The 26,164-nt window shown below is 34.7% G+C and overlaps 1 protein-coding gene across 4 annotated transcripts in view; it reads right to left on the bottom strand.

Moving 5' to 3' along the window:
* CNTN5 (contactin 5) overlaps positions 1-26,164 on the bottom strand; it is a 609,016-nt gene that overhangs the window by 199,372 nt on the left and 383,480 nt on the right. The gene's annotated exons all lie outside the window — the stretch shown is intronic.

The raw sequence follows: 26,164 nt of genomic DNA, 5'->3' as shown, positions 1-26,164 counted from the left end.
TTCCAGTGATGTGTGGGACAGAACAGGAAAATGGTACCACATTATTGCAATATTATCACTTTAATAATGATTGATGAAATCTCTTTTGAAGAAGTGATATTTGAGGGAGTGGTATCTAAATACCTGGGGAGAATTGCATCCATACTGTCAGTGTAGTTTAATACAAATTATTTTGTTTAATTCATTGTAACCCACTCTACATGTTTCACACTCTGAGGACATGAATGGGATTTTTATCAGTGCAATTGTAAATTCTTGACAAGAATAACCTCAGTGGTAATATTCATTAATTGTATCCAAGTCAATTACTACTAGATATTATAAATTTCCAATTAAAAATACAAGCATAGATTTTAGATTAAAATTAACTGTAATTAAGCTCACTACAAGCAAAATATGTTAGAGTATTTAGACTTACTGGTTTAGATAGTCATATCATAAGTATCTGTGGTCTTCCAAATTTGAATAAAATGTAAGCAAACTTATAATGAACACTATAGTGACTAAATAATGGTGACTAGTAATTGAGGAGGTTCATGTGTGATTGTACTTATAGGTAATAATTTGGTGTTAATACTAAAAAAGACTTTTTAAAGATTGATTTTTACATAATTTTGAATGTAATGAAACAAAATCTTAAATTGTTATCCCTATTATTTGAGTTTAATTTTTCTTTTTCTTGGAATGAGTGATTTCCTTCTAACATTTTACCACGAAAGCATAGTTGCCTTATAGCTATATCTGAGCCAGTTATCCTAGTCTTCCTTTCAAGGCAATGCAAAGAAATAGACACTTCAAAGGCCTGATTCATTTGACCTATTTTAGATGTCAACTTGAAATGAATGAATTGCATCCCAGTAGTGCAACAGATTAAGTAGGAAATCAAAACAATTAGATCAGTTGCAGCTGCCTATGGTGTTGACAGTCTGACATTAAAGGAGAATAAATAAAGCGTGTTTAGAGGCAATTTACTATTTCCTTGATCCGCAGATTGTTTTCTCAATATTTTGCCTACGGTGCCCTGATAAAACTAAGTAGAAGATGGTAAAAGATTCCTCTCACATATATGTAAGACAAGTAACAAAAGGCAAATATAATTTTTTAACTGTGTTGGACCTTTGTAAGTAAACAGTTTCTTACTCTTAACAGTAGTGACCTAACCAATATTTTCAAAGCTACATAGGAGAATAAGATACGAGCATAGTAGTTTTGAAATAATGTCCAAATAAATGTAAATTCAGCCCTTAACCTCATAGTCTTTCTTATTGTGGCACTAATTTTATGCTAAAACACTATTCCTGAAGGACAGAGATAATAGCTCTAAATTTAAAACAACTTGTATATATACCTAATGTGTTTCATATTGTTCTGAAGTATAGAAAGTCTAAATATTATCCTTATTAAAGGATTTTACCTTAAAGTTTAAAATAACTTTATAATGTGTGGGACTCCATCTTCTGGCTATCTGTTTGGTGATTAGAGTACATATAGAAGAAAACTTCCAGCTCAGTTTGCTGGGCCTGGTTGATACTGAGAAAGCCTAACCTACTGCACCTTGGGAAGACACTTACTGGAGGAAAGCAGATAACAGAATTAGCACCATCTTAATTCTCTAATAAATGTCCATCTTAAGATGACTCAGAGATTTCATCCAGCATGCAGAATATCAACCATCATTTTCTACTTGTTGTTTTTAGTTCCACTGGAAACAAAAGGCTTTCCAAATAAGGAAGAGGCATTGTTATATACCTACTTTATGGCATTGACTTTATAAAGAGTGTAGGAAACTATCTCCCTCTCTAGAAAGTCCTGTAATGTCACAGAAGTGATGCCCTTGGGTAGGTATTGATTTTAAGCAGACAGCAGAAAAGATGGTTGCTTATCATATAAACCTACTCCTTATCCTCACAAATGCAGCTTGAGTATTTCTACCTGTTAAATCCTTCCTCTTAAATGCCAGCATTATAAAAATATTTCTGAGTTATTTGAGTGCTTAGTTCTCTTAAGTTAGAATTGAATAGGAACTTATTAGATACATACGATGGGATGTATGTACAAAGGCTAAAATTTTCTTCTAATTAGACATGGAAAATTTTTTTATCCTAACATTGATTTCTAATGTAAGTGAAACTGATGGAAGAAACGAGCTAGCCCTAAATCTTCAAACTATTTTTCCATACTCTATTAAATTACAATCCAATCAGTAGTTTTTTTGGCATACAATAGAAAATTGAAATGCACTCATACATTTTAGTGTCTATGACCAAATTACACAAATAGCAGCTTGGTATACATGACTGGCATTAATAATGTTAAAACTATGGTATGTGAAAGGATATAATTTGTGTTTCATCACTCAACTATCTTATTATTTACTACACAAGGTTGCACTGCATTATTGTTTAAGTTTCAAATATCTTGTTAGGCAGTTTTAAATCTCTCCTCCTATAAAAATATCCTCAATGCTGCTCTGTTATAAAAAAATGTTTTCAATTCTCCAGTCTGCATTTCTATCCTTTTGAAATAACAGGTGAATGGGACTATGATAGAATCATTATGATAAGGAATACCCAAACTTTAACAAATACCTAACACATTTGTCAAGCAAAGCTGCAAACAGTGATTTCTCTCCAACAATCCTGGAATCCTCAGTGGGTCATGAAGAGGTGTTGCAAAAGTGTGTTGCTGGTCAATAGAAGCCGAATGCTTTTATGAGGCTTTGAATTAAACGCTTGAAGCTGGAGATGCAATGTGGGCCATAACAACATCTGAGAGACAGCACAAATGAATGTTCTGAAGTTTGGAAATAACTCTTGTAAAAACAATACACACACACACACGACTGCCCAAATAGCAGATTCAAGAGGCCAAAGCCAAAAGAAATAGATACAAAGTAAAAAAATATGATAATGGAAATTAAAGTAATACAGTAACCTCTCATAGGAGAACAGAAATAATTTCTCTCAAAAAGTTTATCTTGAAAAATATTAATTTTAATACAACATAAATAGGGTTAAGTCCTTCCACAAACTACACCCATTTATGCCTTTTTTTTTTCATTAGTTTGATATAACTTTTGTTTATCCTCCCCTTTATTGGGGTCCAATATTTTCTAGTTAATGAAATGGTTCTGTTTCTGGTCACTGGGATTACTGGAAAAATAAATGAAATTCCACTTTTCTTTTCTTTACAGTTTTTCTGAAGCGTCATTTTGTCTTTTTATATTACTGCATCAATCTCTCCAGAAGACTTGTGATTTCCTGAAGCGTTTTGCAGATAAAAACAATGACTGGTTGGTCTTGTTAGATTTTATAGACATTGCCTTGCAGTAAAGCTGGCATAGATGCTCATGCTGTAGAGAAGGAATGTCCAATACCTTGGCCATGAAGGCAGTAAAAATTCTGTTTACCTCCAGCAGATTGCTCTATAGCTTTTTGATAAAATAGCTCCTGTGGGCCTTTTTCTTACATAATGGAAAGAGTAACTTCCAGAATCATTGACTTATGTAACCTTTCATGAAATGTAATTAAGAAAAAAAAAAAAAGTTTAAATGTTGGAATAGATTTTGGTTAAAGACAAGTGTCCATTGCTTAGTCAGCCTCATCCTAAGCATCCACCTTAATGCATCTCAGGTTAAAAAGTCTCAGGGAAGGTTCACAGACTTTACTGTGTCCTTGTTTTTTATGTTCTTGTGCAAATAAGAGAAGGAAAAATGATTTGTTCAAGGATATACATACTCATGCATTTGAGAATATATTCCAAGGTTGTTTCACACTGAGGGTCTACACTTGTCAATTATTTCAATGACAAAAAAATGCATACAATTTTTTCAAGGATTCTGAGAAGATTTCTGGTACCCTTCCAGTGCATAAGTGGTAGGCATACATATTTACTGTGGAATGATGACTTGTCATTCAGAAAGCATAGAGCCAAACAACCTTTCAGGATTTGCCATTCAGACTGATACTGAAACTAGGTTCGTTGCCATTTGCTCATGCAACATGAATATTTTTACATGGCATCTGGTTCCAAAGGCTTTCACAAGACTCTTCCAAATGTAAGTGCTCTACAGATGAATTCTTGCCTGCATATGGAATCAAATTGCTTAGCTGGGCATGGAAGGTCAAGCTTAGTATGTCTTCTGATCTGGGAGAAAAGTTTCATGTGTAGCTCAGAAAAAATCATGTGGAACATTTCTCTCAAGAAGGAAGAGCAGGACGTCTGCTGTAGGTGGAACTAATAATCTCACATTTATCATACAAATGCAAATTTGAAGAACCATTTCACTACAGTGGACCAAAATAATTACCATTTTCTCCATACTCTATCTCACAGCAAAGAAATTTGCTTACACTTACATTACAATATGCAATGTTTCCCAAAGTTATGCCTACTCTTACTGGTCACAGTACAAAAACATTATTAAAAGGGGGACATTTGCAATTCCTTTGCAATTTTTAATGTGATTAACTTCTGAAAGAACAAATGCAGTAGACAAATACTCTTTTTTTTTTTTTTTATGCTCTCCCGTATGTTCTTTAATTCCACAAATCTTGGGACATTAATCTGCTATTTCATGTGGGAAGGATGGCACATGCAGGGCATAGATCTTGCAATCTTGTCTGGTGATTCAGCTGATGTGTAGAAATGATTGTCAGGTGCTAAGCAGGGAAGAACACGTTGTCCCACTCATCAAGGTTTGTCTGCATCGAGGTAGAAGGGGGAAATGAGGGAAAATGTGAATGCTTTTTTGCTTGAGACTGTATGTCCTTCAACATCTCCACGAGTAAGCAGTATGTTTGTAGCAGACCATAGATGGAGCAACACAGCTGTTTTCCTCTTTTGTCCCCCTGTAAGGAATTGTGACCAATGGAGCCAGAACTTTCATTGCAATTTGACCTTCAATTGCCACAGTGCCACAGAACTGCAGATGGTGCAAGTCCCACTGTGTAGATATTTCTTTCATCTTATAAGTTTACAAATCTGTCTTTCATTTCTTTTCAGGGCACATGTAAATTCAATATTTTAAAACTAAAGCTGATATTTCTTGAGGATATTTTATGTCTTCTACCCCTTAACTATACATTCAGCCAAATTTTGAGAACCTGAAGAGACAGATTGTCATTTAGATATTCTGTCATATCAGCAAGCTTACAGGACTGGGGGAAAAATCTCTTACTGTTCTCACTCTTTATTTTGACTTTCTCCCCTAAACAAACATCAGTTGCTGAAACTCCTAATGTAACAGTAACTCTCCTCCTAACAAAAATCTGAAGCTAGGTGATTAACGTTCTATTTCATGTTATTCCTACAGTGACAGACTCAAGCCACCCTTAAATGAATTTTCTATATTTAATTCAATGCACAGAAGTGGTTCGTTTTTGTTTTTTTTTTATTCTAACTTCTCTGTGTAGTCCAAATTGGTGTCAAAGTGCTTTCTGCCTGTCTCACAGAAAATGAAAATATATGTCTTTGTTTGCCTTCTGAATAAACTGAAAATATTGCACTTCACAACCCTACCCCGAAGTATATTTCACTTAAATTTAACAATACAGAGTAATATTTCTTGCAATACCACAGTAAATTTTTTTTTTCTTTTAACAGAAGGAGGGACACACAGAGATGGAAGTTAGAAAAATCTAAGGATCAGGGAATAATTCAGAGTGGAATGGGCTCTGGAGATCCCTGGTCACATTCCCAGTTTAAGTAAGGTCATCAAAATGTAAGACCAGGTTGCTTGGAACTTCATCTAGTCAGGTTTTGAAAATCTCTAAGGACAAATAATGTATAACCTCTCCGGGAAACCTGTGCTACTACCTAGATGTCTTCATAGACAAAATATTTCATCTCATGATTTTCACTCCAGTTTGTGCCTGTTTTCTCTTTTCTTCCTGATAATCACCCCTTTGAAAAATTCTGTGAACCTTCTGGTAAGCATTGGGGAAATACTGCTAGGTCCCATGAAGCCACCTCTGCTCCAGGATGAACAAACCCAACTCCTCCAGGTTCTTTTCACAAGAGAAGTGCTCCAGTGCTCACCATCTTGGTGGATTCCCCTGAATTCTTCTGAGCTTCCTAATGTCTTTATGGGCAGGCCTGAAACTGGAAAAAGTATCAATTTGTCCTTTCATGGAATAAATGGATCTCATCAGCAGACACTGTTATCTGCTAAGTGTCCAAGTCCTTAATTTTCATCTCTTAAACACTGCCATGTTAGCATATTAAGTGTTTAAAGAGCCTTTAAAATAATTTAAAATTATTATTGAAATAATGAAAAAGAAGTAATTCCTTGCTTCAATGTTAAAAAAACCCCAAAACTTGGAATTTAGATACTGTGATGCAGTCAGTCAGAATCTCTTAATGCTAAAAGCATGAGTGTCTCCATCTTGGGTAAATGGGCACCCACTGATGCTGACAAATACAGGGATGTCAGGGGACAGTTGTGACATTCAATACACCCTGGCAAAAATTTTCACTTCTATCAGACAAATTATGTAATCTAATCACTGTGTTAGAGGCAGGAAGACACTATCTTTTTAAGCTTAAATTTTTCTCTCATTTACATAAGCAAGAATTTTATCTCCTCAGAAATCAATCTGTGAGTCACACACTTATTTTATTACATTTGCATCTAAATTATTTCTGGGAATTCAGTTGTTTCCACTGAAATAGTATCAAGAACAGTGCTTAAAACACGTGGGCATGTAAAGTTATGCAATCAGCATTAGCACTGCAGAGGAAAACAGCTGAGGAGCTGCTGCTGTTTACAGTGTGCAACTGCAGGACACAGCAATGCTGGGTTTCGTCCACCTTTGAAACTGGAAATGCAGCAGAGCTTGGTGCAGAGACATGGCTCCACCTTCCCTCTGCACGTGTCACCACCTTCCATACCACTGTATGTCTGGACACAACTATCAGCAGTTCCAGCCAATTCTATGTGATGTTGTTTCATGCTGACATCTTATACAGCAAGAAGATATCTTGCGTTATTTTTCCTGTTTGGAGGACAATATGTGTAGATGGCCAAATGTGAGTCACTGGTATGCAGCCTATGACAAGTTAACTTTAAATTAGACTTGGAACTGGAGTCTGACTTTGGCTAAGAAGCTTTTCTCTTCCATAAAATTGTCATAATTCAGATTGGAAGGGACCCCTGGAGATCATGTACAACCGTCTGCTAAAAGCAGGGCCGGCCTTGACCAAGTTGCCCTGTTAGATCAAGTTTAGAATCTCTCCAAGGAAACTCTGTGCCAGAAAACTAAAGTTAGCAAATTGCTTCTTGGTGCTGGAGAATTTAGGACTAAAATATAGGGAAAATAAAAATGAATTGCTAATATTTTTGGTAGCATTAGTGGCCAATTTATATGTAAATGTCAGAATCTCTTTTATATGGTTAGACATGGCAAGGTTAGTACTAGGATTGTCACAGAGAATAAATCAGGTACCTTGTATGTCGTTGACTGGAGAAGAGAAAACGTGAGAAAGCAAATTTCAGAGATCCTGTGAGTAAAAAGATGGTATGTCAAAGTCAAGCAACTAATCAGACTACATACCCTAAGGTATATCAATAAATCAAGCTGTCATAAGTGCTCCTAATGAAGGATCATTTGTGAAAGTTTTACCTTTACTGTCTTGAGCCAGCGTTCAGCAAATGAATAACTGTCATATTTTTCCCAATAGATAATGCAAGAGTCAAAAATATAGAAGATATTTTTAAACATCTTCAGGTATAATAAGAAGTGATAAATAAGGAATTACCATCTCAATCATCTACTATAACTCCAGTGTAACATGAGCCACACAAATTCTCAAAATCAATGTTTTAAAGTAGATACCTCTTAAAAAATAAAAAATATTAAATAAAAAGAAGAAAAAATTGCACTCATTCTCTAGAAAAGTTCCTCCAATGTTTTTTTTATCTATCTGTGAGTTTGCAGCTTATACCAAATAAAAACTAGTACTTTTAAGTTTCAAATGCTAGATTTTTTTGCTCCTTCACCTGCTAAATTGAAGTCTTTATGTATCAGTGTTTATGCATTTATGCAGTGTTTATATATCAGTGTGTCAGTATCTTTCCAGTGTAGAACTAACAAAATATTTCATTTTTTAAAACAAAGTCTGTTTTTCTACTCCTCCAAATCTTTCCCCATCCATCAAGATGCTTTTTAACTTGCACACACCAGGGTATGCTCTCCAGGATGGAAAGGAAGATCAGGAGTCTTCATACTGTCAGTATGGAAAAATAACCTTTTTGATTTTTGATTAGGAGTTCCAATAAAATGGAAGCCAGAATAATCCAAAATAATCATTCCCCTAGAATAGAAGTGCCATGGAGACACAGATTATCACCAAGGACTGATCCATATAGTAATGCAACTCACGAAGGAGCAACAAAGAGCAGCACCCTAGGAAATATTATAACACATCCTAAAGCTTATAGGTGTTATAATGCAAGTCCCCTTTAATCCTTTCAGACAAAAGAGCTCAAAGATCCTGACCCTTCTAAGTCATAGATAGGAAATTCTACAGATAGATACTGAAAAGAAATAAACTTCTCCTGAAAACTTAAAACTATTTTTTTTCTCATGAACTTTTTGGGTTTTTTTAAATTCAAAAAAGCTCTCTGTGCACAATTGAACTTCATGGAAAGATCTGTGTCCTTAAGAATTCATGCAGGGTGGCAAAACATGTCAGTCCAGTTTCTGTAGTTTTCCATCAGACTTAAAGCAGTTGTGATGACAGGCATATAGCAAGTAGATTGCTGTGTAGGAAGAATAGGTGGATATTTCTTGATATTCCTCTCACAGGAGTGGAAAAGAGACCTTACAATCATTAATTCTTGGAACATTTTTTGTATTGTTTTCATGAAAGTCTTCATAACAATTGGAGCTTTTTAACCCATCTAGCTGAACCTGTTGGGAGACAGTCTACTAAATACTAAATACAGAATTTTACATCTCTTCAGTCAAGAATCTGAAATAATCAAGGATTCATCTTATGATGATAAAGATATTCATGATCAAATTTGTGCAGGAGGAGCTAGTCCTTTGAAAGTTCAGAGTGACCTCAAGATGCTATCTCAATCTCTAGAGAAGGAAAAGTAATTTAAGATTTAATTTAACAGAGGGAAATCTTGAGGCTAACAGCAGGCAATGACCATTACAACATTTTGCAAATTCTGTAGTTCACATCTCCTTCACATTACATGTTCCTTTATCATAAAATCTGGATGTACTACTCAGGCTTGGAATCCGCCCCTATTATCTGGCTCAGCTGCTGCCTTATGAAAGAAACATGGCCCAATAGAGAGACAGTCAAGAGCATAAAAAAGATGTCAAATAAACCAGTCCTATATAGAGTGACATTAAGTATAGAAGTCTGAGAATAATAACTGGCTCAGAAATTAAAATTTATACATATATGTATATGTGCATGTATACATATATATATCGATACATATACACACATTTATCATATCTATCAGCTAGATAAATATAAATCATATAATTGCATTTAAAAAACACACATATGCCTACACCTTGCTTCTGTGACATTTCACTGGTTGATTAGCACCAATTTCAACAGGAGGCTGTTCACACTAATCTTAGCTCACACTTTAAAATCCAGACCCATGTGCTTACAGTGAGATGTAGAAAAGCTGCAAACTGCCAGTTTTAGGTGAGTTGATAAATTATAACAGAGCTGAAAAAGTAATGTTCTGCCATTGTATAATATCCGCTACAGGTAGACTGAAAAATCTGAGTTCAGATATTGAGATACCGCAGGGAAGAGAATTTAAAAAATGAAAATTTATGTGCTATGGTTACTACAAAGAGGTGGGTTACTATCTACTTGGTTTCTTTTGAGAAAGAATTTGTGAGATATGAAGCTCAAGATCAGTAAAAAAAATCCTCTGATATAAACCTAGGAAACATTATGTCGTGCAAATTCATGCAAATGGAATGTGGGTTCACAGTCCTTATGACTAGCAGAGATTTCTTTCTCATGATAGTTATGACAACAATGCATAGCAGTTAAGGATGAAAGGAAAATTGCTGTAAAGTACATTAAGAGCCTGCCTAGTGTTACTTTAATGCTCCCAATGCTTCTACATTTATTTAATACTTGGGGGAAAGCACAGTTTGAACTGATGTTGCTTGAAAGAATAAACAGCTGAGAAAGTATAAAAGCACAGTGCTTTTGTTGTTATTGGGGTTATTTGAAACATTTTTGCCTGAAGCTTCCTTTAAGATTTTGAGTGCTTCTGCATATGAGCAGAAAGGGGAACAGAAGAGGTGTGAAAGAATCATAACTTGGTGAAGAAATGATGCAACTTTTCCTCTCTAGTCATATTTGTAATAGCATGTGGAAGAAGAGGGACTGCTTCTTTAAGGATATGTGGTTAAGGTCCTTTCTCAATGCAAAAAAACACGAGGAGTAAGTCCTAAACAAAATGTAGGGAGCAGTCATAAGAACAAAACTCAGTTGACCACACTAATTGTTGAAGGCAACAGATTGTAAGAACATTTATTGAGATAAATGAACATTGAGAACATTTGTGAGATTGTAAGAACATTTATTCCAGCAAGTTTATCTCTCAGCAGACCTTGTCAACTGGGAAGGAAAAGAGAGAAATCAGGTAAAAAAAAGCATCTAATGAGACACACACCTGAACAAATAAATGTGGAGAAAATAAGAGGAAACAAACCTCAGCAGTTACACTAATTGAGGGAATATCAAGAAATCACAGGTACCATTTCCAGGCAGATCAACCTGGACTTTGCAAATATAAGATGGTAAACCAGGGTAACCCAGACAAACACAATTTACCCTGTTCCAGTGCCTCACAACCCTCATAGTAAAGAATTTCTTTCTAATAGCTAATCTAAATCTACCTTCTTCCTGTTTACTCTTGTCCTACCACTATGGGCCTTGGTAAAAAGTCCATTATATCTTTCATATGAGATATGTGATATATGAAAAATTCTATTCTATTCTATTCTATTCTATTCTATTCTATTCTATTCTATTCTATTCTATTCTATTCATTTATTTTATTCTCTTCTCCTGTAATGGATGGGACTTAATTTCAACAGTCCCTGCCTTGAAATTCTGGGACTCAAAAAATGTGAGAAAAGAAATTTCCAGTGTAAAGCCAAGGCAAAGTAGAGCTTTTGGATACATCATTTTTCTACATGCCAATGGTCATCAGATCCACTGTCTCATTTACCATGTTTATATGTTATTTCAAACAATTTGTTCTCAGTTTGTTGTGTTTGGCCTCTTCTTGCGGAAAATATAGTAATGGAAAATAATATCCTCCCCTCTGACCCAAATTTAGAATGTGATAGAATTTGGGAGCACTTACAGAAATGGTAATTAGTTTTCTGCTTGTACTCCAGTCATTTACTCACAGCTCTCGTGGGTAACAATGACTGGAAAACTAGACGACAGCTAAGCTGTCCTGAGTAGATCTTTAGCACTGTTTTGTTTAACAATGTATGTCCAGAAAATAGAAAAATCACCTACCAAAGAAGTTCAGGGTGAATATCCTGGAAGTGCCAAATCAGACCAAACACGCTGTTTCAAAGTGGAATTATTTTTTTTGCTGTTTTACCTTTCTCCAGGCCACTCTAGTTTCTGCGTGCTACTGTAAAATATTTCCACTATTTTTCTTTAAATAAAATATATTGCAGTGCAATCTGCTTATGGAGTCTGAGATTACCACAGTTCTTTCACACCTTCAACCCCTTTTTATCTTAATGCACATTCTTGAAATAAGAATGATGAGATAGCATCCACAAGAGTTTCCATGAAAAAGGAAAAGAATAATATGATTTATGTAAACTAAAACTGTTCTACTTTTACCAAGTAAATTATGCAAAGAACCTGCATAAAAGTAAATAGAAGTTTTATAAATCAAACCCTGAGTGCCTAAATGCATTCCCATTTCAAGCAGTATTTTAAAGAGCTGAAGTGGAAACATCATCTTTGCAGGCATTATAATTCAAACACTGAAACTTGTAAACTTTTTATTATAGTCCTTTTTCAAAAATGCCTATGCTTAATGTACAATGCGTTTTTATACTTATTGCAGCTTTTTCTATCAGACAGGTACAAACCATGAATGTAAAGTTGCTCCTGTAGGTACTTATAGGCTATGTCAGTAAGATATATTAAAAACCACCATTTTTGTAATTACTTCCAACTTAATTTTAGATGTCATATCACATAAATCTTTCACAGCCATGGCATTTGCACCTTAGATAACTTGCATGAAATCAGCAAGTAAGACCCTTCTAATGGCGAAACAAGCCGTGGATACAAATTCCAGATTGTATGTTCCATTGATGTGATAGCACAGAAAACACAGAGACGTGAGATGCTCACTAATGGTTTAGTTTGGGAACCAGGTTTCAAGATGTTCCCTGTTAGCTTCCATCTTGAAAATCAATGTCACCAATGTCAGCTGTCTCCTTTGCACAGAGAAAATAATGATTAACACTGAAAAGAGTGAAACTTCTTTAACATATAAATTATATGCATTTAAATCTCTGTCCACATATTTATTTTTACCAGGGCATTCCCAGGAACTTGTGTGAACAAATTACTTAAATGAAAAGAAAATAAATTCAGATAATATGGATGTACAGTTAACCTACAGTGAACCATAGTGAGAAGACATTTGGAAAAGCTTTTTCAAAATACCACATTACTGATGAAAAATGGGTTTCATGATGTTTGTTTTCCCCTTCTTGAATTCTACTGAAACTTTTTTTTTTTTTCCCCCATTCAGGACCCAAGTCAGATATTTCACTCTCACTAGCTCAGGAGAATGTGCTTTCCAGCTACTTTGTGTCATTGTTACAGTATTGGCCCATGAGTGCCAATATCGTGGTGCTCACAATGAGCAGTGTATCACAACCCCAAACGAGTTTGGAGCTCACAAACTGTTAATTCCCTTAAAGGTGACCCAATTTGTCAAACAAAATGATGGCCTGACCAAACTAATTCCAGTATAAATATTTCATTTCAGTATTAAGGTAGATTTGAGCAAACCCAGAAGTAAATCCTCTGGAATCTAAAACATTTACAAAATGAAGACTCACATTCCAGCATATTGTAGCAGTGACCTAGTTCACATGCATTTTCATAGCAGCAACAGACATATCTGCAGTCTTTGCTTAAAAGACATCAGTCATAATTTCTAACAGGAAAAGGGATCAGTTAAAGGGTATGAAAGTGTTTTAAGACCATCAATAGTGAGAGCATGGAATTCTATGACAAACATAATTTACAGATTTTTCAACTGCTAAGCCACGAAAAGTATTTCTTGCTTTTAGAAAACATTTGGTTTGGGTTTTATGCATCAATAACTAATTCACTTGCCTTGACTGTTTTTCATTAACTGAGATCAAAATAAACAAGAAAACATAGGCAATATCCTAGAAAACTCATCATACTTCGGGATACTCAATAACATTAAAATAAAAAGAAGGAATAAAACTTGGCAGCCCTTATTAACTGAAGTAGACAGATGAATGCTGTCTTCATTGCAATGCACTGCTGCAGAGTGCTAGGCTCTGAATTGATAAAGTTTGAAGATAAGAAATCATTGTAACTGATCTGGAAAGCTTGGCTATTTAAAAAAAACAAAAACAGAACCATGATATATTTAACAGATCTTCAAATGTTTTTGTAGGAAGTGAAAGAACTTCAAAACAAGCTTATTAGATGGGGTTACAAACAATTGGATGTACAAAACAACTGATGTCAGGATTGATTATTTTCAAATAGTATTACTCCTAGAAAGATGAAATGCATAATTTTATGTACTAATAAGTGTCTAAATGTAATGCTTAGAGAAACAGATGTACTCAAAAATATTTCTGTCTGATGAGGTTATCTCCATTTTATTCTGCATGCAGAGGTCACTTGGTGTGTTCAGCCTGGAGGAGACTGAGGGGAGACCCCACTGCAGTCTGCAGCTTCCTTGTGAGGGGAAGAGGAGGGGCAGGCACTGATTTCTGCTCTGTGGTGACAGTGACAGGGCCTGAGGGAATGGTCTGAGCTGTGTCAGGGGAGGTTTAGGTTAGACGGTAGGAAAAGGTTCTTCGCCCAGAGGGTGTTTGGGCACTGGAACAGCTCCCCAGGGAAGAGGACACAGCACCAGCCTGACAGAGCTCAAGAAGTGTTTGGACAATGCTTTCAGGCACCTAGTGTGACTCTTGGAGATGATGCTGTGCAGAGCCCAAGACCTGGACTTGATGATCCTTGAAAGTCCCTTCCAGCTGTGATTCTGTGATTCTGTGATTCTGCAATTCTGTAATAAGTTACTTTAGAAGATAATATATGGCTGTTTTGAAAATGAATGACAAGAGGCCTAGAGGAAAGATGGGAAGAGATTCATTATCAGGAAGGCTAATGACAGCACAAGGGGGAATGGCTTTAAACTGTGAGAGGCAGCAGAGTTAGATTAATATAGGAAAACATTCTTTACTGTGAGGTTGTTAAGGCACTGTAACAGATTTCCCAGAGAAGCTGTGGATGCCCCTGGAATTATTCAAGGTCAGGTCAGATGGAGATTTGAGAAAACTTGTCCAGTTTAAGGTGTCCCTGACAATGGCAGCAGTTTGCAACCACGTGATGTCTAAGGTCCCTTCAAACCCAACCATTCTATGTTTCTGTGGCATGACTGTAACAAGTCCTTAAAATACTCTCTTTTCAAAATGCTCATTAACTCAATTCAGTGTTTTTACCTCTATTCAATTAATCATAGAGTATTTCAAATCAGAGCATAACCATAAGGATCACAGAGTCCAACTCCCATGATTTATTTAAATTTATCTCAGAAAATATTTTATTTAAATTAATAAGGTACCTGTGATGCTGTGAAAGTAAACATTTGAATTTCATTCATTTTCCTTCATGTTTCAACAAATGTTATACATATTTTAGATCTACGTCTCCTAAAAATACTCTATTTAATTTGGTTTCAAATAATGTGGGAACAACTTTATATGGTAGTTTACTGTCTTTCTTAAATGATCTTTGTAAAGCATGTTTCTCTTCGTGTTTTTGGTCTGATAAAAAGTTAACTTAAAACAGTCAGAGAATCCACAGGTTTTGCATTTGGATAGTTTCTCTTTGTCAATTCTGTTTCTAGTATCTTTTACTCTACACTTTTTTATAAAACTCTTTACCCCAGGGAAATGCATGGATATGTATTATGGTCACATATTTAGGAGTATCTGCAAAATAACAGGAAATAAAGGTGAGCTTCTGGGCTGCAAGTTTCACTGTAGGTCTGTGTGAATAGGCAGAATGTGGACACCTTTGTCATCAGGTAGATAAAGTGAACAAAGTTGGTTAGTAGGCTGTGGATCTATTTAAGGACAAGCTGTATGGAAGAGCTGGGTGGAAGAGAGGGAAGGAGTTTAGATGAACAGTGTCAGTTTTACTATGATTTCATATGCAGGCTTTCCTTCCTGATTAGATTACTTTCTTATAACTCCACTCCAAAAATTTAATAACTAGAACGGAATTTTAGAGACTTAATATCACAGTTTTCAGAAAAAAAATATTAGAGGTCATTATAATGGCATTTCTGTCTCATTTTTTCTTACCATTCTTATATTTAAAAATAGTTATTTAGGCTTTTAGTTTTGACAGTACTGGGTCAAATTTTGCCATGTCTATATACACATTACATATAGACATGAATTTCTTATATTTGTAGTACAACATGGTACAAAGTCAGATTTGAAGTACTCAAACTGCTGTAAAACTACTTTATTTCACTATAATAGGATATTCCTAACCAATTTGATTTTATTAAAAAAAAATAAAAAAATAATAATTGACTCCAAAATATATTGCTTTGGAATTTTACCATGAAAGAAGTTTTTAAACAGTAAATTTTATACTAAGGAAAAAAGAAGTGCTTAAATCTCCTGTGGAAATAGTATCCCAGTATTTGAACATCCTTCATTCACGTAGTATAAAATTCTGTATACTTTAGAGAACTTTGACCAAAATATAGAGCAAAGATCTCAAAGATCTTTATCCTGAATGCTATCCCAGTGACTTAGAGTGAACTGCTGGCAACTGTGTTTGACAGGATAAAGTACTTAAAGGATTGGCTTTTCTATTGAGATTGCCACAAGGCAATCTTGAATTGAAAAGACTTTCTTTCATTCTGCTAGCTATGATTTTCTTACCAATATTTCTGTTCAACTATTACATTCACTCACATATTTTATCCATGATAATGTCACTTTTTTAGCAGATCTTTTTTTAATGAGGTAACGACAGCTATAAGAGTAAATTAAAAATTAATGGAGGCTCCACTTCCCGATATCAGAGTATTACATGTTACCAGAACTTATATGACCAGCTCTGAAACAAAGAAAATTTTAAAAGAGTTCTTTCTCCCATTTGTAGCCTATCATGGCTACTGACTATCATATGCTAGGATTTTCTCTGTTTCTCACACTTTAATTTCAACAGAGCAATATTCTTTCATTTGTGAGCCATAAAAGAATATAGTAGGCAAGGACAGAGAAAAAAGACAGTGGAATTCAGAAGATATGACTGAATAAAGGCTGACTTTGACTAAAAAGTCAGTCTTGCAGTCACTAACCAAAACACAGAGTTAATGTCTGTGTTTAAAGACTAAAGATGGTCTAAATCTCAGAGTAAAGAAAAGTGTCTATGAATGCAAAGTGTTTAAGTAGAAATTTCATTCCAGGCAGAAATTTATCCAAGGGGCACCTGTTTCATTATAATGTCATCTGTACTATTAATTTAACAATTTAAATAATTTAAAAGAGACTTGAATTATCGGTAGAAGTTTGTATTCAATGTACTGTAATTTTGCCATTCAATGATTTGGCCCACTTTGTTTATGAAAGATAATGGAATGTCAATTTAAGTTATTTAGCCTGAAGATATAAAAAAATTCTAATTCAAAAAATCCATTCTGCCAATGGATATTCATACTGTTAGGAAATACATCCGTTATTATAAACATCAAAGATAGCAACTACTGTGATTAAGATGGCAAAATTTTTCCATTAGAAAATTCTGCTTTTGTTACTCTCAGTTCTAGTTAAAAAACAACTAAGTGTCTATTCGGTGTCTTAAGGATGGAATTAATAAGTGATAGAAGATTTTGAATAAGGACAAGGAAGGAAAGAAAGCTAAGGAGCCTGGAAGTGGGAAATGCGAGACAGAGGAACTGCAGGCAATTAAACAAAATGAGCACATGGAGACTAAAGCAGAGGTGGAAAGATGCTACTATCGTTTTTGATCAAACAGACGCTTTCAGTAAGTAAGGAGGCTGGAAATGGGATCAGTAGCCTTATCGATAGCAGGAGAGAGATCAGGAAGCAGATGCAGGGTTGAGATATGACTGATACAAAGGCTGAGAAAAAGATTGGTCAGTGCGATGAAGAGCAGAGTGATCAGTGCTGGCTCCACTAAGCACTTGGGAAAAGCAGCTCCCAATGAGCTCATGTACAGTTCCCCACATTACTGGATATTTTACATTAATCCCTCATGTTGTAGTTTTCCATTTATAAAAAGGAGATGGTAATAATTACTCAGTTCACAGGAACACTGTAAAAATAAATGTATTAATGTTCATGAGCACTTAGATGCTGTAATGATGAGCACCATAAAAAGCTTCTGAGGAAATTAATTTCATCCTCAGAGTAGGTTTTGAATAGTTTGAATTAATGAAGGCAGGGGGCTGTGCACTGAACAATAGAAAATAGAACACTGTTCAGTAAGTGTGCAGTAATTCTTCTGTGACTTGAAAATCTAGTGGGTCTAATAGGAAAAAAAAAAGGAAATAAAAAAAAAGAAAAATAAAGAAACGGAAAAAAAAGAAAAGTGTGTGACAATTCTATATTTCAGGACTCCATCATCCTAGACAAAATTCAGACTGCATAGACAATGATAAATCCCTCATCCTGTAGCTTGGATGTTCAGCTTGCAACTCTAATAAAATTCACTTTAAGATTTAATGTGTAGTTTGACAGTATATAAATTCCTGACTTAATACATTTTGTTTTAATTAGCGTGTTAGGTATGTGGGTGGGCTCAGAATTTACATATTTATAGGATCCTGAAGAAATTTTTACATATTTCCATGCTTGATGAGATATAGGGATGAAACCTAATTAAAAGGTTTGTTTGGGGTTTTTTTTGCTTATTTCTGTCTGTACGGGTGTGTGTTTGCATATGGAGACACGTTGCAGTACATTTTATAGAAAAAGATTTGCTTCTTTTTATATGTATGCACCATGTCCTCTGAAAACAACCTCTAAGATCTGACATTTAAAACCAGTGAGAAGAAATGATAAACTGCTAGATGCTGATGGTAGACCTAAAAAAACTACCCAATCTCACAGAATTTAGGACTATCATGTTACAGAACCTGACATTATCATCTCATGATGGTTATCTGAAAAAGCTTTTGATGTTATCATTGTCACTGGTGAGTATTTATTTTTGGAATTTATTTTTATTTTATTCTCAAAATAATTACAAGAAATTATAAGCAAATCAACAATTATATTACTATGTTCATGATTTTGAAAGAAAAACATTATAAATAAAATATATAATTATTCAGTTGAGAATGCAACTTCCATGTTGACAAAACTTCCCATCTTGGCAGCTTTAGGTGATTTAATTAAGAGCTGTGCTATGAACACAAGTGAAAATATCAAGAAAGACAAAAGAAAAATTGGCCTTGGAATTGCACACTTTTGAGAAGCTTAGTCACTGAAGTACTAAATTTCATGAACAGAACTCATGGACGTTAGAACTAATTTGCTTTAAGTCTGCATTTACTCTTACATTCTTGTCTTCTCCCATTCCCAAAGTAAATGCCTGATTTTCTGCTACTGGTATCTTATGTTTCTTATGGAAACAGATGTATAAGCATCTTTGTCCTTATAGAAAGTCAAACAAAGATCACCATTGAAGCTGGGATTGTATATAGATTAATTCTATCCCATTATCTTTTCTTTTTAATTTTTAGTAACCCAAATAAAAAACTTATTTGTATTCTTTTCATTTCCTTTGCTAGGCAAACTCAGCTTGACTTCTCCTAATTCTCATTTTATCCATGTTTCACAACCTTCCAGATGTTTTCTTTAATGATCAATCTCATTTATTCATTGTAGGCTTCTATTCATAATAACACTAATAAAACCTTTCCAGTGTTGTTAACTCAGAACTAAACTCTTTCCTAGGAATTTTCCTCCCTGAGTTACAAAGTATCATCAAAAGTGACTCTACTGCTTTTATTAAGAATGCAGTTCCTAAATCAGCTTAAATGCCCTGTCCACTTCTCTCTCCTTCCCTCCCAGGCTTGTGCTGCTCTTTCCTTTGTGCTATCACAAATACCTGTGCCCCTGCGCTTACGAATAGAAGAATAACCATTTTAAACCACTTTCTTTTTCAATGAGACCAGGAGCCCGATCTGTTTCTCAGGAAAGCCATAATATATCTGTGTCAGGATAAAGGGGGGAGAAAAACGAGGGCAGGAATGTAGCGGCAGCACTACAGATACCATGCAAGAAACTTCAAGTAAAGATTTTCATTTGGAAGAAGTTGCAGTAGTGCTCACCACAATATATTGCACCTGGAAGGGTGTAAGTAGAGAGATGACACAGTAATTTCCAAAAGTCAGTCTGAGCTAGAACTTGTGAGGGAAATTTAGAAAGTGCTGTCTGGTCTTGGCACAAAATCCTCCTTCAACCTTTTAAAATTTCTCCTGTTTAGTAATGCTACTGTTAATTACTGTCATCTATACTTAAATGCCAAGTCTAATGATTCATTAGCATGATAGATTAGATTGTGAAAGATAGGTGAGTTAGGTTACAGGCAGGTTAAACACCATCCTTCCTGTCCTGCAGAGAAATGCACAATGCTAAAATGAGAAGCCAGTAGATGTACTATGCCTCTTTAAATGATTGCTGTAATTACATTTCACACTGTGTCTCTCTACATGACTGACTTCTATTAATTCTTCCAAAGAACAGGAAATATAAAATGTATTGTTTAAAGAACATTTTCAGAGTAAAAGACTAAGCAGAACTTAAACCTCAGAATAATTTTTGGCATCAAAACTTATGTAGCAATAAATGAACTTGACAAGATTAATAAATCTCATTTCCATTTGAATACTTGGAAATAATCATAACTTTTTTTGGTGTTGGATGGATATGAGGATCAATGAGATTGAAGTTATGTCTATGTACAATTCAAATGGAATGAGATAATAAATGTTGCTCGATGAAGTACATCCAGAGCTGATACCCCTTTCTGAAGCTAGTAACTTATCCTAGTGAGTATCAAATCTGTACTGTATTGATATTTAATCTCTAATCAGGGATCTGACCTCAACTTTTCATACCACCTTCATTCTAATACTATCACGCAAAAGAATAAATAGTTAATTTCAATTAAGAATAAGAGCTTTGTTGCATTAGAGATTCCTGAGTTATGTTTCTCAATGTTTCCAAAATGTCCCTCTCAGGCTGAGGTAATGTATGATTTCACCACAGAAAATTCAAGTGGATGAAGTTAAGGAAGGAGTAAGTGCTTTCTAACGACAAAGAGGAACCAAATTCTTTTGGGAGAACAAGGAAAGTCTTATATCTTTGCCTTTCAGACAGAAATTTTGTCTATACTAGTATAGTGAAAAGTATCAAGAAATAATCTCCTGCATTAAATTTTCATCATGGATAGTGTCACTGTGCTGGAAGAGTCCACGGTATTCTTTGGTGGGACAAAGAATTGGCCTTCTCCAAGACAATTCCTGTCACATATTGGGTGTTATCAGAATTGGCTAAGGGCCATTCTTAAAAGAGTTTGGAAGTACTCTGTGTCTTGGAAGGTAGAACAGTTTAGAATTATGGATGTGGACCTTCATATATGATTGCTCTCAGTGCTAGGGAATGCTTTACTATCACAAAGAGCCCCTTTTGGAACTGAGAGAACACTGTTTTGAGACAACAGACAGAAGATGAAAGAATTTCCCCACTCTCCTCTTGTCTTCATTAAAGAAAGCACCTACTTTTTTAGATAGGAAAGGACTGGGTTTCCTTTGCTCTTTAAAGTTACCTAATGGAGAGGCAAGGTAGTTGGTCTTTAAATGCTGATGTAGCTATGGAAAAATGGAAATTGAATGCAATTTTCAGACACCTTCAAAAGCAGAACTGAAGGGACAGAAACACAGAGCAAGTCTACCAGAGCTGATCTTTTGCTATTACAGACAAGCCACTATTGATAGGGTCAGGAGACTATTTCTAAAGGCATACTGTGAAAGGGGAGTTCCAGGAAACAAGTTGTTTATTTTTTTCTAAAGCTTTCACTGGATGCCACTCCTGAATACAGCTGAACTCCCAGAGGGTTTACTGTTTGGCAATACTCAATGATTTGTTTGGAAATTTGAACAACAGATAAAACTGATTAATTTTGCCATTCTCTCAGAAAGAGTGGGTGCCGTCTTTATAGATTTAGGTGACCTGCTTATTTTATTGATTTCTCCATGCTTGCTTTCAGACTTGGATTTACCTATGTAAAGCAAGGTTGAAGGCAAATTTTCACTGCAGGTTCACCATAGCCACGACAGAGAACTAAAATCTATCTTTTCCAACAGGAGAGCTTTGAGAAATGCTGCTTAAAATGAGTTGCAATGAGCTCTGCTATTTTTAATTCCCAAAGTTTATTATTCTAAGGTATTTATTCACTTTAAGAAGAAAGAATCAGGAAATGAATGACAGAAGACTTAATTAAACCTATTATGTGTCTGTCGTAATGACACTGGCAACAAATCCATACAGATTGTTTCAAAACTTGCTTCAGGAAGCTTCATGTTTAACAACAAGGAGTTTAAGCATGTGCTGAATTTTAAGAACATCACCCCATCAACTTCAAAAGGATTATGCAGATACTTTAAGATGAAATGCTTTTTTAGACTAGAGACAAAGGTCTTAGCATTTTGTACCACTGAACTTAGTTATATAGGCGGGAATATTTCTATAAACAACGAAGTAAGAATCACCACAGCTAAAATGAAAATAATTTCATTTTCCAGACTTCTAATATGACTGAAAACTTAATTTTTTCGGCATTTTATATGAAGAATATATATCTTTCAATTAACTTTTTTTCTGATCCTCTTAATAAAATAAAGGGCTAGATTTGCAGAATTTTAAAGTAGATATGTGCAAGTAGTTTGAAAATTTATGTGGAAAACTGGCTGAAAACGACACCTGAAACTGTTGGTAGAGTTTGAAAAATTCACATTCATTTCAGATTCACTGAATGATACTCCTCAATTAATAAATTATATACGAATAAAATGTGAACATTTCTATGTAATATTTACTTTATCTGGCATTTACACATAGTCTTCAGGTGTCTTTTAATCGTATATTTTCTAAAGAGAGCACATCGAGATAAGAAAACAATAAAAAAAAATTTTGTAGAGCAAGTCACTGCTGTAGATGTAGCTATTCTTACCTGACAAAGTAACATTGTTCACAGAGCTGTGATGCTTACAGAGCAAAGCAGACACAAATTTAAAAGTCTGTTACAGGATGATCAGGGGCATTTTTGAAAGAATAACTACTTGCATTTTGATTTCTTTTCTTACTTCAGTTATCACCTTTCATTTATAGTACCTAAAACTGTTTGGATTGATATTATTTAGAAGAAAATGTTACTATTGTAATGCAATCTTTAGATTCTGTGTTTTCTGAAATGAACATGAGAAACAAAGGCTTTTCTCAAATTTAGAGGGTTTAAATAAATCAACTCTTAACAAATTAATGCTAGAAAATTATGAAATATACCCAACAAGGTATCCAGGGATCATGATGGCAAGAAAGAAACATAGATGATTAAACTAATTTCTTACTAGGTGAAATCAATTAAAAGGCTGACAAAAGTGTGCTGTGATAGAATGGGCAGTGTGCAGGCTGTCTCCTCAGGAAATTATTGATTTAAATGTCTGCATCACGGGTGACTTCTTACTCTGTACATCACTGGTCAGTCGTTGTAGATCATCCTTTGGAAAAGGACATTTAAATTGTATCTAATCAATACCCTTCTCTGTAGATTAAAGGAAAAAAGCCAGACTTATTAAAAGAAAAAGGAAATGGTACAAAGAAGTCAGTGACAATTGGATTAATAAAATTGCAGTGAGGTGTTCTATAAATGACAGGTGAGAAGTTGCTTTCCCCTACCACTTCTTCAGGTTTTTAGCCCAGGCTGTAAATATCACTGAGATGGTAGGCTTGTGAAAACTTGAATAATCCACAGATAAGGAAAAGCAATTTTTTTTGGTGACTTAATGGAATATAGAGATTGTACATGAGGCAAAGGTAAACACAAAATACATCTGCTGTTGTAGCCAAAGTTATTAGGATACTGTTCCAAAGAGAAACTGTGGAACCACATACAAAAATATGCAGTTATTTTGCACTAAGGCAGGTAGACTTAGTCAAATTGAAATATATATTTTTTTTCAATTTTGCATCAGGTTTTGTTTTTATTGAAAAAATATACTTCTAATTTCATTTACAGCATGCAATAGTTTTCTTTGTTTTGTTGTTGGCTTGTTTTCTTAAAATAGCATAAAGCAACATATCCTTGGGCATGAGACATCATAGGAAATGCAAGAAGAAAAAAAAAGAGAATTTTTATTGAGTTTAAATCTTCATAAGTATTTTCTGTGGTAGTTTAAAATTTCAAGCAGACCTTTAACTGCACATACATGGTTTTCCAACTTTGTTCTGTAAAAATAGCCAATAATAAAGTGGGCTATTTCAAGTATTGTATCTCTAAACATAAGCAGGGTAAAGTTCACTTTATACCTCTTTATATCCTCTTTCAAATCCAAAGACATGATATATGTATCTCAAAGTATTTCCTATTTTACCTGTGCACATATATGCAAATGATACAGTACATAAGCATTTATATTTGCAATTGTATCACCAATACTGAATTACATGATAATAACCATAGCAACTGGACTTTTGGCCGTGGAATTGGGAGAGAACTAAGAGACAGAGTGATAAACATGCTCTCCTTTTTCGGGTTTCATTATTTTTTTGCATAGGCACCTTAGAGTACACATTTTTTCTGTAAGAATGTGTCAAAGGCCTTGGTTGACAGTCCCTGTTCCCTTTTGAGCTGCATGACATTTCTGTTTTTAATTAGAAGAACAACTTTCAAATTGCAAAGAATTTTCCACAGAGGTACAATCCACACATTCAAACAAATCAATGAACCTAATTTTTTTTTTTTTTTTTTCTGCTAAAGTCATAAGTTTCTAAGCTTTTGGAATCCATATCCATGGTTTTCAGCAACTAAAGGGAAAATAAAGGCTGTTATGTGTAGCTCTGTAATTCTTAGTCAGAAATTACTGGGTTTATCCTTGGAATTACAGGTTACCCTTCAAGCTATTAGAGCCCAGTAAAACTGTAGAGAACCTATTACTTTAATTACTTTAAGGTTAGGACATTTCCTTAAAAAATCTATTCCAGTGCTTTATTTTCTGTCTTACTGAAACCATCTAGACACATGCAGGGCAGTTGTTAACAAGAAATATTTCACTATAAAAGTGGTGAGGTACTAGAAGAGGTGACCCTTGGATCTGACTTACAACAACTTTTCACTGATACAAGCTTCTGATATGCTAATATGAGTTTACAGTGTGATGACATCATTAAACTTCAATTAATTTAAACAATATTAAAATCTGAGATGCTGCATAATGCAAATATTATTTCAACATTAACACCAACCATTTAAGATTAGGCAATTGAAGAAGCATTATAACAGGAGTGTAAGAGAGAGTATCATGCTACATAGAAATTGAGCTACAAATACACATTGAACTTGAAATTGGTCTTGTGAACAAGTTTCTCACAACCTTCTAAAATAATTTTAATTATTTATTACTCTAACTTTTTGAAAATATTTTTATATCCTTAAAACAGCCTTTTTTCTCTTGCAACTCCTGCAGCATTATTTACTACACCTCAGCACTTCCAAATTGCATCCTGCCATTAAACTTTCCTAAGAAACTTTCATTACAGTTTCCAAATACTTTAATGAACAAAATCGCATTCCAGATATTAAACTGTAATAATTTTGACACCTGCAAAAGTAGGTGTGTAAGGTAACACAAACTTAAAAATCCAATGATAATAAACCCACTAAACCAAATCTCTTTTTTTTTTCTTACTTTATCTAAATTTGTTTTATTGGAAGAGGTAATATTATAAGTACATGGATGACTGAATGAACTGTGGATGCAGCTATTGAAATTCATAGGTCTTCTGCTGTTTGAGCTCCTGCTCTCACTTTCCCTGCACTTTTTTTTTTTTTTTAGGAGGTTAAATAGCCACCTCTTAGCTTTACTCTTGAGATGGAAACAGAAATCTGAGGTTCAGATGTCTGGAACTATGTGTTTTTACCAGTGGTTGGGTTGTCTAACCAAGATATTTGTTGTAGGATAGTTTTCTTGTCTAAAAAATAAAATGTAACCGAATTTTCTCAGAAACTACATTTAAGACTGAAGTCCAGTAATAATACCATGATACTCTGTGGTGCTTAGAGTTTTAAACATGCTGCTCTGGCATGAGCAAACTTTGACAAATATCATCATTCTTCTCAGCTCAAATAGTGCCATGATCTCCTAACAAACACCTTGATGGAATTTGCAGCAGATAAACAATGTATTTAGGAGGTCTGATTCGACCAGGGTAGATTAAGGGAGGATCAGACCTCAAACTAGATTTGTTGAGTTCTTGACAACACCAGTTGTGTTAGTAGACATGCAGATGGCAACTTCTCCTTAAACCCATTGTTCCAGCTGTGGCTAAATGAGGATCTGCCTCGTGATTCATGGTAATGTCTTATTTTCAGGGGGATCTGAGAAACTGGGATGGAATGCTTTTGTCACTCCTCTTAAAAACCACCCATGGTAGGATTTATCTAGATAAACTAATAAAATCATGTTGGATGCCCTCCTGTAAAGTGTTGAAGGGAAATTAGGGTTGAAGAAAAATCCTGGCCCTGTTTTTCCTGCTAGGATTTTTGAAACAGAGAATGCTATTGATAGACCATA

This window comes from Sturnus vulgaris, chromosome 2 (genome assembly GCF_052056855.1).
Source record: "Sturnus vulgaris isolate bStuVul1 chromosome 2, bStuVul1.hap1, whole genome shotgun sequence".
In the NCBI taxonomy this organism is placed as follows: Eukaryota; Metazoa; Chordata; class Aves; order Passeriformes; family Sturnidae; genus Sturnus; species Sturnus vulgaris.
The sequence above is the reverse complement of the archived record's forward strand: the minus strand, read 5'-3'. Positions and strand labels throughout refer to the sequence as shown.